This window comes from Copadichromis virginalis, unplaced genomic scaffold, assembly GCF_057382275.1.
Source record: "Copadichromis virginalis isolate Kocher_CV1m ecotype Utaka unplaced genomic scaffold, C_Virginalis_male_GT1.1 unmapped_scaffold_1, whole genome shotgun sequence".
In the NCBI taxonomy this organism is placed as follows: Eukaryota; Metazoa; Chordata; class Actinopteri; order Cichliformes; family Cichlidae; genus Copadichromis; species Copadichromis virginalis.
In genome coordinates this window covers 5009559-5034636 of record NW_028188589.1, presented here as the reverse complement: position 1 = coordinate 5034636, position 25078 = coordinate 5009559, and the positions used below count along the sequence as shown (strand labels likewise).

At 41.9% G+C, this 25078-nt stretch overlaps 2 long non-coding RNA genes across 2 annotated transcripts; one reads left to right on the top strand and one right to left on the bottom strand.

Annotated features, from left to right (window-relative positions):
• Window positions 1–8458: 8458 nt before the first annotated feature.
• Window positions 8459–21199, top strand: LOC146679626 (uncharacterized). The gene is made up of 3 exons (XR_014918493.1): window positions 8459–8557; window positions 17353–17458; window positions 21063–21199. It is a non-coding gene; the product is annotated as an uncharacterized LOC146679626 (long non-coding RNA).
• Window positions 10944–11587, bottom strand: LOC146679627 (uncharacterized). The gene is made up of 3 exons (XR_014918611.1): window positions 11382–11587; window positions 11229–11251; window positions 10944–11080 (listed from the first exon to the last, which is right to left on the bottom strand). It is a non-coding gene; the product is annotated as an uncharacterized LOC146679627 (long non-coding RNA).
• Window positions 21200–25078: the final 3879 nt, after the last annotated feature.

Genomic DNA, 25078 nt, shown 5'->3' with positions numbered 1-25078 from the left:
CCTCTCGTGACGTAGCATACAAAACAAATTACACCTCTTCTCTTTTAACAGACATTCACATTCCATGAAATTATGTTTTTTTTAACGTAACTGATTTTTCCACACACTATTTATGCAATTTAATACAAACATTTATATCACATATTTATACCACTCTTAACCTCAAAATGTTATTTTCTCTTCGACTTATTCTCATGAAAAACACAAAATAAATACCACTGATATTCATCAGAGTATTACATATAATACCTGGTGGGCCGGTCTCCAGTCAAAATGCCCGGGCCCATTTTTTGTCCCAGTCCAGCCCTGGTCAGGAGTCACAGTCAAGTGTGAGCTGCATGGCCCCTCTATGAACATTGTGGCTTTCCTAATGGCCCCTGTTGAGTCTAATTGTTGGATGTTATCAATGTGTTTCTTAAATTTTACAGGTCTTAGTTCAATCTGTAGGATCAAGACATTCCTTTGATCCTGACCACCTCTCCAGCCACTCTGTGCTGGGGGAGGATTATTGTCGACACATCTCTGTGAAGATTCTGTTTCTTGTGTGGTCAGCTTCCTGCCCTTTAGTGGCTTCACTGTGTTGTGCACGGTGAACCAATACAGGAAGTGAACCATATATTGGGTGTGGGGTAGATTACCATTTTATGACTAAGGATGCTGGAAGTCACACACACAGAGAGACACACAAACACTAACTCACTCAAACAGCTGAACTCCAATGATCCATGTAGCAAACACAAACTGTTATATCGCCTTTGGGCTTTTGGAGCATTGACCTGACTTTTAAAAAATAATTGGAAAAAAGCTCTATGCTGCTACAAAATGAAAAATAGATGTTTGCAAAATTCTGCCCAAGTATGTATTTTACCTGGTTACTGCGTGTGGTGGGCGTGGTCTGCAGCGCCGCTGCAGGGGAGGCGGACGCACCTGAGCGGCACCCGCAATCACGCCTTAACGTCTGTGCTCTTTCTGCTGTTGTTGGTGTGTGTCGGGCTGTGAGCTGCAAAGCTACAGCTAGTGATGGGCAGATGAAGCCCCATGAAGCACTGAAGCTTTTCATCCAATTGGTTCACCCCAATGCGAAGCTTCATGAAGCTTCATTTGCTCTAGCAGGACACCTACTGGACATAAAAATAATAGCTGGCATGAATTTGAAGAGTGTGGCATTTTGCACACAGCCTGTAAATGTCAACAACAAAAGGAGTGTGTAAAACATGTATATTGTAGTGATGCAGTATACTGTGTATATTTATAGTGGCAGTATGGAAAATGATTATTTGGAAATGCTTGAAATGGAAATGATCATTTACTGTGAGGTGAGGTGTGGTTGGGGTGTGGACAGTAGTTGTGCTTTTGTAACGTTGAGGTATGAACAGCTACACACTGAGGCTTTGAGCCTCAGTCCTGCCTGTTCATATTTTATTCTGTAAAAACTAAATTTTCACTGCTTTTATGGCCTTTTTAGTGGGGAGAACATAGCTGGGATTTAATGATTTAACAAATCTTTTGAATCCTTTGTCCTCCACAATGCTAAATGGCTGGGAGTCCTCAATCACCATGCTGACCAGGTCTTCATCTATTTGAGATTGTTCTCCTGAGGAAAGACAATAAAGATAAAGCACAAATATAAATATCACACACGTAACTTATAACAGTTGTATAATATTGTTATATCATTTAGTAACATTACAGCATGCTATATTATCATTGCATTTGATGGCTCACCTGGTCTTGCTCCACAATCGGTGTTCCCCTTATTCTCATGCAAAGCTCTGTAGTGCCTAAGCATGGATGAGGTGTTGTTGTTATATCCCAGCTCCCTGGCACATAGCAAACACTTCACCTTGTACAAAAGTACAGACAGCTTAACATAAATTGTATTGCACCATCAGTATTATGAAAATACATCTTCTGTAGAAATTTACATACCTTGTTGGGAGGAATAAGATCAAAATGTTCCCACACAGGGGAGGACATCCTCCTCTTCTTAGCTGGCTCCATTCTCTCCTGACTTTCTCTCCTCACTCTCATAAACCTCCAAACTGTCTCCAAACTCTCTCTAACCGCAACTCTCCATCAAACACCCACATTTTGATTGAAGTCTGAGGGTTTATATCGCTGTCATATCTCGCGGCAAAGTTCGAACCACTTCATGAACCAGTCACGTGGTACAGCCGGGCAGCGAGGCTTCGGACGTCATCATTTTCAGCTCCTCCCATAAATGAAGCAAGCCTCGATACGCGCTTCGCGGAAACGCCCCCTCCATTACTCGACACACGCTCCGAAGCCTCGATACAGAACGTCCCATCACTAGCTACAGCCGGCTGTGTGCGCACAGCAACCGTGTGTGTAAAGTGGTCAATAAAGAGATGCTGAAAAGCGCGTTCATGCAAACATCGTCGGGTCTGCCGTGATATGTTTACAACGGGACTTCTGCTCCTGAACCTCTGCGCACAGCGTCTGCAGGTCGGGGCTGTACGAAGTCACTTTATCTCTACAGGACTGTAAGCTGTCGTCTGTGAGGCGTGAGCGTGTTTGTTTGAACACAGTTCACGGTGGAGAACAGCTACTGACATAATGTGGATCCGAAGATCCATAACTGGCCTACCTGGGGCTGAAAGTCTCCATAAATGCAGGCGTTTCGGCGGCTACACCGGCTTCCACGAGTGTGACGCTTATTTTGAGAAAATAATAGAATATAAATTAATTTTTATATTTCAATATCACAATAATCTTCCAATGTAGAACTACAAGTTAAAAAAGAAGTAACATAAATCAAATCCACTTCAGCTAAATACTTCTCATTTATTTCCATCTTACATGCTGTGACTGCAGCCATTCCCACATCTCTGTGAATGGGACTCATGGACATGGATCAGTGGTTGTTGATCAATGGTCCTGAGAATCTGCATAATTAAGATGAAGGAACGGAGCTCCCAGCCCATCGTTCCTGCAGCTGCTTTCAGTCTTTATGCAAATGTCCTGTTTGTAAGACTGAAACCTGCAGCTGAGACTGAAGACGTCACCTGATGATGACGACACGTTTCTCCCACAAAACGCTGCGTCCAGATGAACAGAAGCAACAGACTCACTTTCCTGGATGATTGAGATGCATCAAGACTTCATTGTGTGTTACTTCTCATTCAGCACAGACACATTATTCCTGTTAGGTCATGTCAGCTGTCACTCAGTACAAGCACAACTGTGAACAACACAAACTTCTCTTCAATGTGTCACAGAAACACTAAGTGTGAGAGCCTGTATGACACACAGGACAGACTGTAAGCTCTGCTGGCTGCACAGCACTTTGTAGCAGTTTTCCAACATGTCCTCCACCCGTGATGTCAGTGGTGGGACCCCAGTCACAGCACTCAGCACCACCTCCTTTAAATGGATTTTATAGCAGTTCCTCCCGTTACTCGGTGCAACGCTTCTTAAATGTGTTTTTGCAGGATAAAACACAGCAGGTGGTGTAGAGAGGACGTCAGCTGACGGAGCAGAGGGAGGCAGACTGTGGATAAATGACAGAGTGAGAGGAGAGCAACCATGACAGAAGCACAGGTGTGGCAGATAGAAGTGGCTTTATAGACACTTATTGTCAGTCCTCGTGCATGCTGTGGAAATAAGTGTCTGTGTCATGAGGTGACATGTGAGCTTATCTTTGGTCAATAAAGCTGAACGACCAGTTTTCACTTTGCTTGTTACGCTTGTTTAGTGACGTCTGGGTTTCTGTGGAGCCCGAATTTTGATGAGTTCTGGTGAAATCATCTGAGATCATCTGAGCATCGGTGAAGAGTCAGCAGAGAAAGTGTGGGACAGAAGTTTGCTTTGGACACATGGACTGAAATCAAAAAGTAACAAACAGGATTTCCAATGGACAGTATGGAGAAGTGAAAGTACACAAAGGCTGTGCTGGAACACGTGTGTTACACTTTTTGACAGCTGAGAACAAAACACAATATTTTGCATCATCTCTGCAGTGTCTCTTCTTTCCTCTGCTGTTGTGCTTTTAGCTCCAAACTGTTTCAAATGGTTTGTCAGCAAGCTGACCTCTGACCTCTGCAGTACTAACTCCTGACCCGTACAAAGAGCGGGCGTTTCTGACCTTTGACCTGCAGCTGTATGTCTCTCAGTCTCAGTTCTTCTCTCCGTCACTGATGGAGCAGGTGTAGTTGCTGCTGACAGTCAGTCGTTTGTTTTCTCAGAGTGAGGCTGAAGTCTGAACTGTTCAGAGCATCAGGTCTCATCAACGTGCGCTGCTGTAACGCCGCTTTGTCCTCTGAGATCACCAGGTATGAAACCTGAGTGCTGACAGAGCAGCATGTTCCCCCTCATTCACCTCCACCACCACAGCCAAGGCATGCTGGGAAACTGAGGACACACAGACGGAGAACTGAAGTGTCTGCTGTGTGTTCATCTCAGAGTCCTCACAGGTGACACATTAGCTCCAGAACACCAAGCCAGGTGTTTGAAGCCTGACAGGGATTCTTCCCATCCAGAGGGAGGATTTAGCTGCACAACAATGAACATTAGTGTGTAGTTTAGAAACACAGACTGTGCCTGCACTGCATCTAGTGAAGAAAAGTGTTACTGCCAGAGAACGAGGCTCCTTTAAAGCAGCTGATATTAAGGTTGAAAAATCAACAATAAGCTGATGTAATCAACGTTTCACAAAATGGTCAGCAGCTAAAATCTGGAGCCGTTCTTTGGTGGTAATTAACAGTTTGTTCTTGTTAGCTAATTATGTAATTAAAGGTAGCAGCAGAAGCCTTGTGTTGAAAGCCCATTCACTCACACATTCACACAGTATGTGTGTGTCTGTGTTACACTGTGGACATCCCTTCTGTTGGAGCGCCATCTTGTGGCAGGTTTAAGAAATGTTCTTCTTGTAAATCCAAACTGCTGCACCTCCATAGCAGACTGTGGAGGCTTTCAGTGACATGAAGACTTGATTTATACTGTCATATTCTCCTGTTACACAAAGCACAGCACGCTGAACATGGATGAACTGAAACTCCCAGCATCTGACTGAGGAAAAGCACAAATCATTCTCACACTGACTCCTGCTTGATTTTAGATTTGCTTTCAAATCCTCACACTTTCATATGAAGCACTAAATGGGCTCCAGACTGTTTATCTCAGCTTCCTGTCAAACACACTGCTGCTCACACCGAGGCTCAGTTTACTCCTCCAGCCTGGCTTAACCTGCTGTCTGTTAAAAACAGTCCCACACTCCTCTGTTTAATCCTTCTGATCAGACTCTTTGATTTTGTATTGTTTTTACCTGAAGTTGTGTTTTTGACATGGTTCTGTCTGTGAAATAAAGCTCACACACACACTGCTACAGTCCTTCATACACTTAGAAACGAAGCTGCTCCTTTCCTCAGTGCTGACACATAAAGAAGAGTTGGTTTTATATCCAACACGTCTCTGTTCCAGAAAACAGCTTCAGCAGCCTCTGAGTCTGAACTTGGAGTTGGTTATAAGCCACAGGCCTGTGTGCACAGCAATGAGGAAATATAATGCAGTAAGTGAAACATGGATGTGTGGAACAGATTATCCCAAAGGTTGATTCTGTTCATCTGGACGTTCTCAGTGAAACATTTGGTCTCTCGGTCAGGTGACTCCTTTAGTCTCAGCTGACTGCAGCTTTCCAAACCTTTGTCACTGGATCACTCACTTCATCTCCAACGTGTCCCTGACACAGACAGCTGGAGCCGTTACAGCAAAATCATTGATCATCGTTTTTAGAACATTAGCTGGTGTTGGTGGGCAGGCTAGCAGTGCTAATTGTTAGCACTAGTTCTGCTGCTCTCCCTTTGTCTCTGTTATTGTTGGTCTTTAGTGAACAATAGAAAGTGTCTTCATGAGACTGTTGCCTAATGTTCAAATGTAGATAACACCACCTGCACCAACCTGTTACACAGCACAACCCTCTGGTGTAGCTTTGGCTGGAGCACATATTGGCAGCTCCAGTGACATCACCACTCCATGGTGACATCATCTCTACAGACTGTGGCTGTTACATATCCTCACCTGGTAATAATAAGACTGTCCTCAGCTGCACACAGCTCCAAGATGAACAAACTGAAGTAAATACAAATTAGAGTTACCATAGATTGAAATCTTGTAATCAGAGCTAATTCTTAGTGAAACTCTCACAACATCATATCATGATCCTGGGTTAGTGTCTCGGTCTCAGATCACAACATCAGCACAGGCTTGGCTTGGGTGAGGTATTGAGTGGTTCTTGTCCATGACAGCTGCAGGTACAGTGCCATCAGCCATGCTGCACCACATGTCTGCCCAGGAACATTAGTGTGGCTGAGTCTCATGTAAACATTGTGCTAAAGTGGTGGGAAAGTGGCTGCAAGCTGGCTGCACTGTGTCCAATACTCTCAGTATGATATCCACAAACCTCTGAGTGTCACAGAGTGGGCCTGTGCTCAGCTCACTGTGCCCCATTCAATTCTACTTGCATAGTTTTACAAGTAAAATTAAAAGTTGCTCAATGATAAGTTATTGTAGTAACAACTAAGTCCATGGTTATTATTTGTTAATAGTAGCTTAAAGCTTCTGCACCAATCATGGAGCAGCAGGTTTAGAGCATGTGGATCTACAAAAGTAAGTCCCAGTAAGATGGGCTGAGCCTTACATACTAGAAGAAACATGTCATTCCCAGCAGATGAAGCGCCCTTTAAAGCAGGATCTCACTTTAAACCTAAAGAACTTGCTATGAGCATGCAGTGCATTCATGGTTATTATTCATACGATTGTGGGGAGCTAATAAAGTGCAACTATCACATTACATTTTATTATTAAATTGTTGTTAACAATCCCTTCACTTCTGCTTATCTAATTCATGGTTGCAGGATGGCTGACAGCTTCCATTAGGCAGGAGGTAATGTCCATTCTGGCCACAGTGCAACCCACAATGTGTAACTGACACTATTATATTGCATTATGTCACATTGTTACATCTTTTTAATAAATGATGACAGTCAGCTGAATTTGCTGCCCCCTTGGTGGAGGACATCAGGATCAGCAGCTCCATCACAAACACCACAGAAGAAGAACAACACTGGATCAGATGATCTGGACGTGTTTGACAGGGACAGTGTTCATGTTCATGGACATCAGGACAAAAACAGACGATGGAAACCTGCCAGATTTGAGCTAAACTGCTCGTTTCCATGTGTAGTCCCTGGGAGGTCACATGACCAACAAAGACACACAAGCTGTGTCCCAAAACGTCGGCTGCATCCTCCGGAGGCCGCATTTGAAGGCCGATGACGTCACAGCCAGGCGACGAAGGCTGTCCCGATTCCTCGACTCCTTCAAATGCGTCCTTCATTCCCCCGAGTTTGAAGGATGGGTCGGGTGTGTCCTTCGTGGCCCACCATATCCCAGAATTCATAGCGCGGCCCAGCCAAATTTCAGCTGCCAACAATGGCGGCCGCTACTAAGTTTTAAAATTTAACGAGGGAGTACTACTTACTTACAATGAATTCCTTACACTATATAATTTTCCCGTCAGTGTTGGGGAATTCTCAATGGTGCTTGGTGCCATACCCTCAGGGACTTTAATGTTATATAAAAACACTGACAGCTCAATATCTGCCTCAGTCACTCTCCCTGATCCAGCTGAGTCAGCAGTGGGAAAAATCTGCTTTTCACAGGAACTTGGTAACAGCAATAAGAGAATACGTAGTTTATTCCAAGAAGATATCGTCTCTCCCATATATAGAATATCTTACTGGAACCGACATGTTCCAGATATCACCTGGAAGACAGTCTGGATGATCCCATAAATATCTAATTGTGAACAAGGTGAAGGAAATCTCATATAAAATTCTTCATAAATGTTACCCAGCCAGTCACTATATGGTAACATTTAAAAGAGACATAAATACTAATTGAACTTTCTGTGGGGATCATCCAGAAACTGTGGCACATCTCTTTTGGTTCCTCTACACAGATTCTGGAAGAATTTAGCAGTTTTGTTATTGTCCATATTTTAAGGGAGTTTTCTTTACGATGGGAAAATGTTTTATTCTGTTTCTTTAAGTTCCCCAGGAAGAATGATAAATGTTTTTTTATAAATATTTGTTAATACTTTTAGCTATTTTATATCCATAAATGAAAGTTTATTAATAAAACACCATATTTCTGCCGTTTTATAAGGATATGAATTGTACATACAATCAATTTCAGACTCAACCAACAAAAAGCCTCTCAGAACAATATTTATATGTTGATTTTTTTCGCCTACTCATATCATCATTTTTTTACTCCTGGTTCTGTATGTTCATGTTCTGTTCTTTTGTAAACTTCATCTGTTTGTATGTTGTATACTCATTGTGTTTCAATAAAGTTCGATTTAAAAAAAGGTACGTTCTAAACGAAGCTTCAGACGTCACTGATCACGTGACTCTGGCCAAACGAATCAAGCCTCGACACGGTGCTTCTGAAGCAGCGCGTTGATCTTTCTGACACACGCACCGGAGCGTCAGCTTCAAGCGGACCATCACTACGTCTCACATCTAAAGGTGTCAAGGTAACTTTGAACTGAGTTCAGTCAATCTGGAGTTTTTCCAAGTTTTCTGTTGCTCTCTGTGAGAGAAGAGCGTTAAAGGCGGGGCTCTCCAGAGTCCAGCAAAACAGGAAACCACAGCTGGGTGTGTGTAAGTGTGCAAACCAATAGAATGCATCGTGGTGGGGGGGCATCACGGGCATTGGCAAGAAAAAAATAAAATAATCGGTCGTACCCATGCTTCCCCGACGTCATGCCAGCGCATATTGGGAAATTCGTAGGCACCGATCGGTTTTCTATCAGCCATTTGCTGGGAGTAAGGGCGCCCTCCGTTTGCGAGGTGCGCCTGCTGCTGGCGGCACAGGGAGGAGAGGGCGGGGCGGCGGGGAGTCTCTGGCTGGCTGGAGCGGCATCTAATAACCAACTCGCAAAACAAAATAAAAACAACAAACAGATATTATGATACAGACTTATAATCTGCACCCATGTTTTTTCTAAATTCTATAAAGTGAGCGCGAGAGCCCTCGGTGCGCCTGCGCGCTGCTGAAGTCAAAGTAAACTTTATTGTCATCTCCGCTACAGACAGTCCAGCATATAGAGAGACGAGACGACGAGGCTGCAGTTACAGCGGTGCAAGTAAACAAACAATAAATATAAGAAGAGTAAGAAAATAAATCTACACTTTAGGACTCGGGGTAAAGGATCAATAACAATTTAAATTTATAATTTACAGTTTGATGATTTAAAGTCTCACACAAGCCGTCAAAAGGGGCGGGGCCGGCTGCTTCCAAGTAGAGCACATTTCATTTATAATGATGTAAATCCAAGCCCATCATGGATTCACGATCTGAATCCTGGGTTGTGTGAAATCCCAGAAATCAACCTTAGACAAAGTGAATCTGTGAACTAAGGTGTAGGTCTGTTAGGCAGGGCCGTGCAGAGAGGTTTAAAGGGGCGGGTGCTCAAAGTTAAAAAGGGGCACATTGAACCAGGCTGAATAACAACAACACACTTTCATCAAGAATCTAATATGGGCAACAAGGCAAAGCAAACGTAGCCGATGCTTTACCTGATGGGTACAATGTTGCTGTTGAGGGGTTGCTGTGGATAGTGCTGGAGGGCCCACCAAAAATGTGACGTCATTCATGGATAAAACCGCAAAGGATTCTGGGAACTTTTGGCAAGCGGTACTAGCGCATGCAGGCTTTCAATTGAACTCAGTTACACAGCGATAAAAAGAAACACAAAAAATGGCAAGAAGCTGCTGTATTATTAACTGCAATAGCCGGTGTTGTGCCAAAAAGTGATTGTCTGCCAAAAACTGATTTCCGGTATTTGCAAAGAAACTGATTGCTCGTATTTAAATTGCTATAAATAACTTGTTGGGCTATAATATGTGAAACATATGTCAAATGCATCCCTCATGGATGACATAAAGTCATACTGAGCTACAAACAACATTAGTGTAACAAGGTAGAAGCCGCAATCAGTCTGTGGCAGTGACTTTTATATAACCTTTATTTATGCCGTAAAAAAAATCTAATTAACATTAAAAATGTATTTTGTAAGAAGTAGTTGGACAGCAGAAATGGCTCAAATATTACAATTATTTTTCCACTACTAATTAATTACCGTTGAGCTCAAAGGTTATATTAATACACGGTTAACGAATGTGTATTTATGACGACGATTTGTGAGACGAACAAAGGTAAACGTACCTTTGTTCGTACGATGGTCTTTCGGTGCATTTCAAGGTCCTGTACCCATCCGTCGGTAAACTGTACCTGGGCTTGTTGCAGTGAGCTGAAGTTACTAAACTTCATGAGTGTATGCACTCACTCCAAGAACCGTATAATTATAAATCTGAGCGTGGTGAAAGTTGGGCAGCACGCTAACGTCTTTTGTCCCTCTGTGTGCTCGTAAGGGTCTGACCCTTTCACTCCTTTGATTTTTCCTCGTATCTTTTCTTTGTCTTTTCGTCGAGTCTGTCTTTGTACGGACCGGCATTGTTCTCCGTCGTTTTGTACATACCTTTTTTGTGCGGCAAAGAAAAATCAAGAAGGTATTGGAACCGGAGAATGAACGTTTTGCGGTGCTGCAATTGCAAATGCTTGTATTTGATGCGGTTCTTGGATTGTTTTGCCAGGAGTTCCCGGCATGCAATGCGCAAAGTCACGTGGTCTGTCAATCGCTATAGGAAAAACCATAAAGCCTTTGCATGAAAACAACTGCTTTGATGTACACTGCCTTGTTGGTATATATGTATCAATCTGATGAAGTTAAACCTACACCATTCTCCCTATTCGGGATTTTAAACAGTACATAGCGGAAACAAAAAGACTGCTTGGTAGAGTTAACCTCCTGAACTATCTACAACACATGGTAGAAACCTGAAATTAAGACCAAGAACACTAGAGGTGAGACATGATCATTAATTAATATTAAAATTAATAAATGACAGATTTAGAGATATTTTCATAAAGTATTTATTTACCAAAACAATAGAAAACAGCATGGTAGCACAATATATTTTGCTAACACAGCAACCTTTAAATATGAAAGGAGACAGAGAAAGAAAGGTGAGAAAGAAGAATAAGAATAACACTTAATTGAGTTTTTGATGGCATTTTACACACAGTACTAATACAGTATCTAGAAAATATGGGAAAATACTGGCATCATATACAGTACTTACTTCTGAAGAAATTATATGCGACCCTGAAAAACAGGACACAAGTGAAAGGACAAAGAACTGTGAATGGCAATTGATGGACTTGCTCAGATGATCACAGTACTGGCATCTTTATTCCAGAAAGGAATTAGAGAAATCATATACACTAGTACTTACGTTGATGAACTTAAAAAGTTGAATGGTCTCGAACCTCTTAAACAAACAATGTATGATCAGACCCTGACAAACAGGACAGAAAGGAATAAAGATTAGATGAATATTAAAATCTATAAAGGACAGATTATGATTGAATTGTATCACCAAAGACTATTCACTCATCAATAAAAGGTCACCTACAACACTTCCACAGCAGCAACACTGAACATATCTTAAGACATGGAAACCTTTATGAAGTGAAAGGACAGACAGTGAAGGTTGAGAAAGAATTGTACTTAATAGATTTTTAGAGACGATGACAGTACTGGTATGCTTACTCTAGAAAAATGGTTGAATCATATTCCATATAGTACTTACTTAAAATGAACACACTTCAGTCCTCCTAAAATGACTGACAGCATCTGAAATGAAACAATGACAGATTAAGACTGTAAGAATATATGTTTATAAATGCCTAATACTCCAATCTCATATTTATTCTATCTATTAAGATGGACAAATTCTAAGCATTTACCAATCACTTGACTTGTTTGAAGTGAAGGTAGATACTAAACGTATTCATTTAGGCAATAACAATAAAGCTGAATTTAATATTAACAATAGATAATTAGGAATGTTTTGCTCATTTTTATTTCACCTCACCAGGTTACAAAAGGAGCTTTCTCAGCAGGTCACTCTTCTCAGCTACCCTGTCAATGACCATGTCAGAGTCCAATGACATGAGAATGTCCTTTTCAGTGGCCATCAGCATAAACATCTCCAGCTTGTTTGCAGACAGGCTGCTTCGGAGTCTGCTTTTAATGAAGTTGAGTGTAGAGAACGTTCTTTCACAGGCAACCTGAGTGAGGGAGAGGGTCAGCAGGTACTTGTATGCCAGCCCAAGGAGACGATAGGCATCAGACAGCATGTTGAACCGCCTGAGTATTTGATAGCAGCACAGTGGGCAATTTTTGCAAGAACCACAGCTTTCGGTCACAATTTCACTTTCTTCGTCCCATTCTTCAGATCTGTCCTTTGCTGTTCTGGTCGTGTACTCATCTACATGTGATGTCTTAAGCCTTTCCCACTGTTCAGCAAAACGTTTCAGTTCTGACTGAAGGTTATTAACTGTAGCCCTGCTGTCAAATTTAAGTAGACAGGCGCTGAGGTTCTGAAATGCATTACTTGGAAGAGAAACTGTTCTGACCTGGCTAAACTTCCTGGGGTCCAACCATGCCAAATCGGCAAGAAGAGGGCCATGTATGACAAATCGTCTGTGGATTGCTTCAATAACTGTCCAGGATGATGTTGTGCACTTTCACCTCATATGATTTCTCAGCATTGATTTGCAACTCATCTTCAGGCATCTCTCCGGCCATGCCTTTTCTCTTTTTGGCTCTCTTTTTAGGTAGTTCAGCCTCCACTTCCATGTCTGTGTTGTTCTCCCTCTCCTCTAGTTTTTGATTTGTCTGTTTCACAAATGTGTCTGCAGCTGTCTTCACAGTTGGAAAGTCCCTGGCAATACTTTTGAGGCCATCTTGTGTGGCAGTCACCATATGATGGGCAGAGAGAATGTCCATCCCCTTTGACTGGAGGTACTTTGACAGAGGAGTTGTTGCTCAAACACTCTAAGAAATATCTGTGCTGTTAACACAGTTTCATGCTTCAAGAGACACTCTTTAAAGCCTCGTGCTTTGGCACAAACAGCTGGCTTTTCTTTTTCCCTCTTTTCAATGGCTTCCATCGTCAGCACTACATCAACGAAGAGGCCATCATCTGGTTTTCCAAAATGTCCAAAGATTTTCTGGAGGGCATCGTGCTTGGCCCACCACCGTGTCTCACCTATTGGACTGAGGCGTCTGTGTCTTGTGTTTTCGGTTTGTTTCTCCCACAGATTAACCCTGTGATAGGACTCCTTGATGAACACAGCTATGTCATTAAGTAAATTAAAGAGTGATCCACTTTCAATGACACTTTGTGTTGTGTCAGCAATCACAAGATTAAGTATGTGTGCATAGCACCACACATGCACATGAGTTGGAGACTGGGCAGTCATAAGTGCTGAAAAGCCTTTGTACTGGCCCTGCATATTTGAAGCACCATCTGTTGCATTCCCAATGCACATGGCCTTGTCTAGATTCAGATGCTCTAAAACTCCAGAAAGCAAGTTTACAAAGTACTGCCCCGTGGATGCTTCGCACCTCACTATGGAGACAAGCCTCTCCTGCACAGACTCAGTAACATACCTGATGATTACTGAACACTGATCATAACCTGTGATGTCTTGGGTTGTGTCTAGCTGAACAGAAAACATCCCAGCTTTCTGGACATCACTGGCGATGCTCTCTTGAAGGAGATGGCCAAGTGCATCAATCACTGAGTTGACAGTTGTTTTGGAGAGTAGGGTGATGAGAGATCCTCTACCTCTTGATCCACTGGTCTGATGCAACTTCTTGCTTTTTTCAATGCAGTCATTCAAATGTTCTCCAAGGCACATATCATACTTGCCTAATAACACAATCAGTTCCAGAAAGTTACCATGATCGATGGTGTTATCACCTAAAGTGTATGCAGCCTCATTCTCCACATGCCTATAGCTGAGTCCCCTCTTCCCAAGTACTTTGATCACATCCACTATACGCTCTAAAACTTGCCGTCTCTTTTTCACTTGTGCTCTGTGAGCTGACAACTGACTGCCAGCAAACAAGCTCCTGATGTTGCCTTTTGAGCACCTTAAGAAAAAAGCTTCAGCACAGGTCTGGTGTGTATTGCTCTTTTCATGCTCCTCTGTGCGCAGATGTATATGTCGCCAGTCACTCATGCCTGTTATAAATGTGCTGGTGTCAGTCAGCCTTGCAAATGCCAGACACACAAAGCAGAACAATAAATGGCGTTCTTTGCAATAAGTAAGCCACTTCCTGTTGGTGCCATCTTTACAGCTGAACACCCTCATCACAACTGCACTGCTACTGTTCTGCTGTGGGTGGTAATCTAAGAAGGCCTGTAATATGGCAGGTTCAGGGCGAGCAAAGTAATCGATGCCCTGGCTCTCTCTCTCCTGCTCTTCTATCTCTCTCTCCTGCTCTTCCATCTCTCTCTCCTGCTCTTCTATCTCTCTCTCCTGCTCTTCCATCTCTCTCTCTTGCTCCATCTCTCTCTCTTGCTCTTCCATCTCTCTCTCTTGCTCTTCCATCTCTCTCTCTTGCTCCATCTCTCTCTCTTGCTCCATCTCTCTCTCTTGCTCTTCCATCTCTCTCTCTTGCTCCATCTCTCTCTCTTGCTCTTCCATCTCTCTCTCTTGCTCCATCTCTCTCTCCTGCTCTTCCATCTCTCTCTCTTGCTCCATCTCTCTCTCTTGCTCTTCCATCTCTCTCTCTTGCTCTTCTCTCTCTCCTGCTCTTCCATCTCTCTCTCCTGCTCTTCCATCTCTCTCTCTTGCTCTTCCATCTCTCTCTCTTGCTCTTCCATCTCTCTCTCTCTTGCTCTTCCATCTCTCTCTCTTGCTCTTCCATCTCACTCTCTTGCTCCATCTCTCTCTCTTGCTCTTCCATCTCTCTCTCTTGCTTTTCCATGTCTCTCTCTTGCTCTTCCATCTCTCTCTCTTGCTCTTCCATCTCTCTCTCCTGCTCTTCCATCTCTCTCTCTTGCTCTTCCATCTCTCTCTCTTGCTCTTCCATCTCTCTCTCTCTTGCTCTTCCATCTCTCTCTCTTGCTCTTCCATCTCACTCTCTTGCTCCATCTCTCTCTCTTGCTCTTCCATCTCTCTCTCTTGCTTTTCCATGTCTCTCTCTTGCTCTTCCATCTCTCTCTCTTGCTCTTCCATCTCTCTCTCGCTCTTCCATCTCACTCTCTTGCTTTTCCATGTCTCTCTCTTGCTCTTCCATCTCTCTCTCTTGCTCTTCCATCTCTCTCTCTCTTGCTCTTCCATCTCTCTCTCTTGCTCTTCCATCTCTCTCTCTTGCTCTTCCATCTCTCTCTCTTGCTCTTCCATCTCTCTCTCTTGCTCTTCCATCTCTCTCTCCTGCTCTTCTGTCTCCTCTGTCACAGACTTCTCCACTTTTGATGATAAATCAGCCTGGTGCAACATGTAAGGATTGGCACAATTTGTTAAGATTTTGAGAAGTTTGAGAAAATAACCTTAAGCATAAAATAAAATTTACTATCAGTAACTTCATAGCACCCGCCCAGCAGTATATAAACTCCGTCATGCTAGTTACGCTGTACGAGTTATTAACCTGTGCAGTTAATAAAAGGACAGGTAATGTTTGTCACGCTGTTGCACACACAGCACGCTCGTTTGTTTCAGTTTGTCAGTAGCAACAAGACAGCTTACCAACGTGTACGTAATAAGCTAATACTCCTGTGTGCTACACACTACAGTGTGTGCTGTACACCTACTTACTGGTTTTGTCGCATCAGTCTGTGTCTCTGAGTTAACTTGTGTTTCTCCTACAGCTCCGGACCGCAACAAATGCGCGTGCTCTTTGTGAGCTCGTTCCCGGCTCGTAACCACCGCGTTCTGCTGTCAAGGGTGATCATTGGTTAAATGTGATCATGTGACTGATGCAAGCCAGATCCTTTTATTTAGCGAAACTGTGATTAATAGTTAAATATTATTGTTGAGGGGCACAGACAGGACTCCGCACGCACACACACATTAAAAAAAAAAAAAAAAATTAAAAAAAAAAAAGTTGCCTCAACAAAAGGGCACCTTGGGCACCCATCAGGAAAGGGGCGGGTGCTCAAGCCCCTCTAACCCCCCCCCCCTGCACGTGCCTGCTGTTAGGTTAATTGTGCTGATCCTCAGGTTGGGGGATTTGCGTTTGTACTGGAGCGCAAAATTCAATCCAATGGAAGATGGACAACAAAAGTTCAAAGCCATCAGGTGCTCAGGTTAGAAAAAAGAGAAAAGATGCAGGTAAGCAGACGTGTGATTGGATAATGGCAGCTCATCCTGAACCAATCAGACTAAACTCCAAACAATACATTATGTTACAGATTTTAATATTAATTAGTCATTGTTACTTGTTGATTTGTCCTTTTCTCATTGTGTGACGAATTATGACGACTGTTTGGTAGCTGTTATTGTCTCTCTCTCTCTCTTCATGTGTGTTTCTCTGGTGAAACAATAGTTTTGTGTTAATGTTAGGGCTGCACGATTTTGCATAAAATGAGAATCACGATTTTTTTGGCTTAGAATTGAGATCATGATTCTCTCATAACAATAAATAAACATAAATCAACAAATGTCTCACGTTTTGTTGTTGCAGCAAAATGTTGTCCTGCTTGAAATTCCGTCTCCACCGTTGCTCGACGCTGCGTGTACAGAGCAGGTAGTGCAACAATAGAAAAATAGTTGCGGGACGGCACTGTGTAGCGTTTGTCTAGGGTGTTGATCGTTTTCCTAAATCCCTCGTTTTGCACAGTGTTGATGGAGCCATATCTTTGGTCAGGTGATAAGTGACAGCCTCCGTAATGTCTTTGTGCCTGCGGGAGTTCGACGTGTATAGGGAAGCGCTGTATAAGGTTCCCGTTATTGATGTTTAGGTGGTTGACCGGGACGGATTTTCTCCTGTCACTTTCTCGTCATCCCTGACGTGCTCTCCGTTGTTTTTTCCCTGCTAATTTTAGCATCACACGGCACAGCTTCTGTATCACGTGGTATTAGGCTCCGCCCTTGTCATTTGTTGAGCAGGAAGAGTGAGCGCTTGTTTTCATGCAGAGTACGTCCCGGAACAAAATGCGGTACATTTGATCCCTGTTGTCTTTGCTTGATGATTGGTTTGAGTCTTGACAATCCACATTGCTGGCGTTGCATCTTTCAATGCCAGCAATGGCAGGTATCAGTGCTCAAACCTTTTGTGTTTGTTTCCAACAAGTTGCCCACCTCGGGAAACAAAAATGTGTTCTTTTACTTGTCAGATGAACATATGAGACACTTTGACTCTTCAGTGCAGTGTGGAGCCTAACAAAGATCTGTTTTGTGTCCCAGCTGATCAGCAGGAGGAGGAGAGTCTGACGGAGCAGCAGAGGAACATTTTCAGCTACTTGGACTCAGCTCAGCCACTACAGAGGAAACAATGAGCTCAACACAGAAGGTGACAGACAGAGCAGGACCATATGACCAAAGATATTTATCACCATATACATTTGAACATTTGCCATAACGATGTAGCTGACGATAGAATTGACAGCAGACAAAATACTTTACAGCTGCACAACTTTATTAAAAACCCATCAATGTATTTTCACTGAAACAAGCAGCTGTTGTTTATGTGCATTAAAGTTATATAAAAATGTAACAGTGCAAATGCAAATTCCTCGCTGACAGTTTAACCAAAAGGCGTTTCCAGTGGAAACTGGCCGACACATCCTGAGCATAACCATGTATAATATCCACTAAACTTCAGAAGAGGTTATACAGTCGTGGCCAAAAGGTTTGAGAATTGCATAAATATTGGAACCTGGAGAAGTTGCTGCTTAAGATTTTATAATAGCATTTTGCCTGCACTCCAGAATGTTATGAGGAGTGATCAGATGAACCGCATCGTCCTTCTTTGCCATGAAAACGAACTTAATCCCCAAAAAGCCTTACCACTGCATTTCATTGCTGTCATCAAAGGACCTGCTGAGACCATTTCAGTGATCGTCTTCTTAACTCAGGTGAGAATGTTGGCGAGCACGAGGCTGGAGATCATCATGGCTGTATCCCGATTCAGGTTCTGCAGCTTTAAAGTCCTCAAGGGCCGCGTACTCAAAGACCGCTAAGGCCGAAGTGCGAGGCTCGTAGGCTCGTGAAATGGGACGTCTAGCCTCCGTCGCGCTGCCCAGGTTGCCTAGCAACCATGATACTAACAGCTGGAAACGTTTCATACAGCTTTGTTTGACAGAAATGAAGGAGAACATATTTAGTTCATTTGTTTCTACATGAGCTCTGTGTGATTTGATGAGTATCTGAGGCTGAGACCACAGGACTGTGAAACATGATTGTTGGGCTTCATTTCTGTGCTGAACAGTCGTTTAAGATTAGCTGTAAATAACAATTAGCTGATGTTGTTCATGAGACTAAAGTCATCTCACTGTGGTAATGTAAATATAATATGGCCAATATTATAGTTATTATATTAATCACTTCACTCACAGACAAGTATCTGTGACAGTGTGTATACAGATGTATCATATATAAGAGACAAATATTGTTCTTTTAATATGTTGGTACTAAATGTGGCTCAATGCTTACATATATGTGTAAAAAGCAAATGTAGGAGCTGTGATAACTGTGTCTGATAGAATGAAGAGTCGACTGATATATGAAATATTCCTTTATTGGGTGAGAAAATCAGACCATGTCATAACTGCTGTAAGTCACACAGAATAGATATCAGAGCCTTAAACAGGCTGACGTCTGCTAAATGGGTCAAACTGGGCAGAACGTCTACAAACACATAACATCCTTATAGAATATGATGTAACACTATAGATCAACTTAGCTCAGAATATATAAAGCATATAAACAGTTACAGCAATATGATGCAACAAACACAGCAGCTACTGATCCAAAATACTCAAAGCTTCATAGAACTGAAACCAACATTTATTTTTAGCTCCATTCTGCTGCTGATACAGACTTTAGGTTTCTGAACATTAAACTTGTTGCTGCCTTTCATAGTGTGTAGCTTGAAGGCCCTGAGTACTTTCTCCCACACTGAAAACACTGGAATGATCACATTATTTGAACATTACCTAATAAGACTGATTCAGCACAGACAGTTATGTTAAACTTTCCTAGCAGTCCTTCACAAACAGGGAACAGTCTGTCTATTCTCTCCATCTGTCAGCTGCTGCTGGCTCTTCCTCCTCCTCTTCCTCACACACTGCTGAGTTTGTCCTGGTGGATCATCAGGGCTGCAAAGCCTCACAGATGATGTGCAGCAGTGGCTCCCTCAGTCTGTCCTCACTCTGGACACTTGCAGTCGTCACACATGGAAATCAAATGTGTGATAAGCTGCAGGATTCAAACACAAGTGTAACTTATAAACACATGTTCATACTTTTATTCCACAATCAGAGAGAAAGAAACAGAGAGAGAGTGCAGGACAGACAGACAGGTGACAGTCTCAGGTGTACACACTGCTACACAACAGCACCAGAGAAGCAGGATTTAGTGTTTGTGTTATTACGAGTGTAAACAAGAAGAGTTCCAGATGGTGCAGTGGACACATGTGTGACTGCTGTGATTAAAGCATCTTTCTTTCAGCTTAACGAGTGAACCGTCAGCTCGTTCAAACACACGTTAAAGTGCGTTTGGCTCGACACCACCGAACAGAGGCAGCAATATAACACAGCTAACATTAACAGTGCAGTGAATCCTGCTTGTGCCGTGATGTTCAGGACTGCAAACCGAGCAGCATCACTGACTTTCAGCTTGTTGTGTTTGTGGATATATGACTGACTTTAATTATCCACAAAATCATCACATTCTCTGTCAGATTAAGGTCGACTATTGAACGGCGTATATTTTAAAGGCTTTAAAACCAAGTTAACGCTGAAAGTACAAACATCACTAATGTCACATAACTCTGCCGACAAGGCATAGCTATGGCTATGAAATGCTCTTTGTGTATCACTTCTTCATTATGAAAGATGTCATTAATGCACTAGTAATGTCTCATCTGGAGTATTGTTCAATCATTTGGTCAGCAGCTAATAAGACAGATCTTAACAGACTTCAGTTAGTCCAGAATAAGGCGTCCAGATTAGTGTGAAGATGTTCATACTATACTAATATTGATAAAATGCATAATAACCTTTCTTGGCTTCCTGTACAGGCTAAAATATTCTATGGCTTACTTGTAGTTCTAAAGAAAGCAATTCTGTTAAACACACCACATTTATTCTGCTCAGCTGCAGTATCCAGATGAAATACATCATCATATTACACAGTTTTCAACAAACTGCAATTTAGTAAATGCTCGAGTTAAAAGTAACGTTTTGTAAAACTGTTACATTTAGAGCAACTTTTAAGTGGAATAAGTTGCCTTAAAAAATTAGAGAATTATTCAAAACTTCAATGAGCACTTAAAAGCCGATTTACAGAGCTTTTAGTTGTTGTAAATATTGTAAGACATGATTTGTTTTTGAAATTTGTGTAATGTGCCTCAATGTTATTGATATTATTATTATTATTATTGATTGCTTATATTTGAACAATTGTGAAACCTCACTGTGGATGTAAGAGTGAAATTATGTGGATATCTTGAATCCACTTTATTGTGTAATATTTTATGTGAGTATTTGACGGAAGACGAGCAACATCTGTTGTGGAAGCTAACGGGGTTCCTTTAGAATAAACAAACATAGGATTTATTATCACTGAATAATTCTGTATAAATCTATACAAATTATAGAAATATGTAATAGGAAACAACAAAATAATCTAAATTATAAAATAATGCGTGTGTGTGTGTACAATCAGGAGGGATGGGCATGATTTTAGTGTTTGAACAGTCATGAATTATCTTTAACAGCAGGTTGGATGTAATGTGTTAGAACTACCAGCAGGTGGGGATAAGAGACCTTTAAGGTGTTTGGTGCCACGCTCCACCTTCAGGTTTAAAACTAGTGTTAATGGAGTTTGAAGGTTGAGTTTGTTCCACGACTGCATTTCACTCACTGCCTCTGTTTGTATCTCTGTCACTGCAGGACCAACATGGAGCCAGAAGTCAGCGCTCTCAGGAGGCCGACAAACCTCACAGAAGAAAGGGAGAGAAAAAACACACCTGTGACGAGTGTGGGAAGGGTTTTACTGTGAGGGCTAAACTAAAACGGCATCAGGTCATCCACACTGGAGAGAGACCGTTCAGCTGTGACTTGTGTGGAAAGTCTTTTTCCTTGAAGGGTCACCTAAAAACACACCAACTCATCCACAGTGGAGTTAAAGCGTACAGCTGTGATCAGTGTGGCAGAGCTTTTACTCAAAGTAGCCACTTACAGAGTCATCTAGTTACCCACTCTGGAATTAAGGCATACAGCTGTGACATCTGTGGAAAAACTTTCAGCTGGAGAGGGAGCCGAAATACACACCTACGCATTCACACCAGACATGATGTGTACTGCTGTGAACAGTGTGGCAAAGAGTTTACAACAGACGCACAGTTATAACAATACATGTTTACCCACACTGAGGAGAGACCTCATCGATGTGACCTGTGTGAGAAGACTTTTAAATCTCCACGTCACCTGAGACAACACCAACAGATCCACACCAGAAAGAGACTCTACAAGTGCAGCTACTGTGAGGTATGTATTTATATTGTTATCTTGTCATTTTAGCCTGACTGTTTGGAACAACTCTGCTCATTAAACTGTGTTAACATGTTAGCAATTCTACTGCATGGAAAAGCAGCTCTGAGTGATTATTCAGATTTTCCTTTCAGTTATGATTTTAGTATTACTGTAGTATTATGGTGGTAGTATTGTAGTTATTGCAGCCCAGTAAACTGAGTGTGTTAACTGAAACAGTCAAATGTAGTTGGACGTCTGCAGAGATGCTCTTTATTTCAGGCGACGTTCAGGATACAAATGTTGAAGGACTGACTTACACTGTCTTTGTGTCTTTGTTTAGAAGCAGAGCGACACAGATGGATCCAGTTCTCAACCCTGTCATCACTGTGGTGGTGGGAAAGACTTTCATTGTGACCTCTGTGGAAAAACTTTCAGTCAGCAAGCTGCCCTTATAACACATCAACGTAGACACACTGGAGACAAACTGAAATACTGCAAAGAATGTGGGAGAAGCTTCACCACACCAAGTGAGTTAAAACGACATGAACTGATTCACAGTGGGGTTAAAAAGCACCTCTGTGATCAGTGTGGGTCATCCTTCACCACTGCATGGAAGCTTAAATCACACAAATGAGTCCACACAGGAGAGAAACCACACAAGTGCAGACACTGTGAGAGAAGCTTCTCACATTCACATAGTCGTAACATTCATGAACGTGCACACATGGAAGGAAACTACAGCTGTGACCAGTGTGACAAGAGCTTCAGGAATCTCAGTTCATACTCTGCACACAAACGATCCCACGTTACTAATAAACTGTTTCACTGTTACCAGTGTGCCCAAACATTCACCTCATTGTCTGCTCTGTGCAAACATCAGCGCGATCACTCAGGGCTGAAATCACTCCCATCACTGGATCACAGTGAATCTGAAGACACAGAAAGATCCTCTGGTTTCTGTGTCAGACTCAAAAAGCTTGAGATCAGGCTCCACAGAGTTCAGATAGAATCATTTAAACTTGTGTTGAACTGAACTGGTTGCTGGGCTGAACTTCTACATAATACAGATCTACATGGGATCTTCTTTTCTGTTGTTTTACTGAGTCAGTTTTGTCCTTTTTTCTCTGTCCTGGTTTTGCTCGTCTGTAAATGATTGAAACTCAGTCAAATAGTTCATTGTTCTCCAGCAAAACGTTTTGGAAACTCATGTTTAACCTTTAAAACTCTGACATGTTTTAGCACACAAGGCTTCATCGGGGAGTTCACTCATGATTGGAGCATGAGAACAAAGGTTTTTAGTTCTTTCAAAGAGAGTCTTGGAGATGTTTGATGTTTCTGTTTTTCTGAAACCACCTGAAAGAAAAACTATTTTTCTTGCTTTATGTATTGTGGAAGTTTTTAATGTTTCTTCATCTGTGATGTTCTTGAATGTGTTCACGTGAAGATGGTACAAATAAACTGTCCTTTCAGCTTTAGCTCCTAATTTATTCATTATTTATGGATGTAGCACAGCAGCCGTCTCTTGATTAACACATGGAGGGCTCGGGATCTGATGGTGTCGTCTCCCTAATTTGCCCACTCAGTAAATCTCACTCATGGCCAAGAAATTGAAATAAACCTTGTTTCCCTGCTGGATAGTGATCCACTGTAACTCTGCTCCTCCTTCCTGTTTAGGATTTCTGTGGCTGAAGTAAAATTCCCTCCATCCATCACTTATCCCAGCTAACCCAAAGTGAAATAAAGTTTTGCTCGTCTTAAAAAAGCATTACAATAATGGGCATTACCAATGCAAACTGAATGATACAGAAGATGAAAGAAGAGACTTTGATCAATTAATAAAGCTCATGATCTGGATTCATTGTGGCTGCTACACAGATACTTCTGGGTCACTTCTCTCAGTTAGGAACCTTCCTCACCAAACTGACTGTTGGACCACACCCCTGGTTTCATGAGAAATTGTTTCAGCCATGATTTCTCTTCCTGTATTTCAGAGTAAAGACTGAAGTGACAAATGGAAGCATGTTTAAAAAACACAATGTGAGAGAGACGTTGAGGTCCTTAGAAGTTACCCTGGGTTTTTCTGTCACCCTGCTAGATGTTACACACCTTGTTATTGGACTGATTTCTACTGCTGGACTACTCCTGCGGAGAGTAACAATACTCTTACTAATTAGCTCCCTTTCACACCTTTGGGGATATTTATTTTTGTGTTTGCAGCGCTGTGAGCCAGAACAGCGAGAGAAAAATCTGCAACAGCGACGAGCCGAATGCTTACGTGAATCGCAGCAGCTGCACATGTGCTACGCTGAATTAGAGGATATCTTTGCTCTGGATTTCTATTTCTACTTTTTCATTTCTATATGATTCTTCTTGCATCTAAACAAAGATGATTCAATTTGCTAAATGTTGATGGCTCTTCGTGCTCAGGTGTAAATGAGACGTAATGTTTGCTCTTGGTTTGGTTCTCCTGTACAGAACCTTGCAGTACAACAGAAACCTAAAAACATTATTTGTAGTTGTTATTCAGCACAGCTGAACGCACTATGGGAACATCTCTACCAGCACTGCAGGACATCTATGCTGAAAGGTGCAGATCCAGGGCCATCAGGATCATTAGGGATTCTAGCCATCCCGCCCACAAACTGTTCAGGCCACTGAGGTCAGGGAAGCGCCTCTGTAGCCTGAAAACAAGAACAGAAAGGTTCAGGAGGAGTTTTTACCCACAAACTGTGAGACTCCTCAACCAAAACACAAACCGGACAACATGATGGACAATCTCAAACACAGTACATAATTTGCACTTTATCTTTCTTCTCTGAACCTTATCCGTACCTTATTATATACAGCTGTACTATGTAAATATGTATATTTTTATAGTCTTCTCATTCAAATCATTACAGTGCAATATCTTGCACGTCATGGATATATATTTATAAGCACAAACATATGGACTTTTACATTGTTTTTTTATATATTTTTTTTACTTTTAACTTTTGTTTCTTTTCCTTTTTTTCTTAGCTTATGTAAAATCCTTTTTAGCATGTTTGCACAGTCGGGGGGAGTACTTTTTTAGCCAGAAAAAACATTTCACTGTATGTTGTACCAGCTATAACTACATGTGACAAATAAATAAAGAATTGAATTGAATTGAATATTCTTAGTTGTTCTGCTGCCTAAATACCACAGGGTCTGATTATGAAGTTATTGAGCTGCACATACTTTACGACCTGCTTAAGTTCGAGGTCACAGCGTCTGTAGAGCAGCTGGAACATAATGAAGTCTACAAGGTTAAAGTTTTCTCTTCAGTTATTGTTCTTTCTGCTGCTTGGTTTGATGGATCTGAGAGCTTTTGTTTTTATTATTGTTATTATAATTATCATTAATATTTTACTCTCTAGAAGCTTTAAAATAGTGTTTGTGTTTGAAAAAATTGA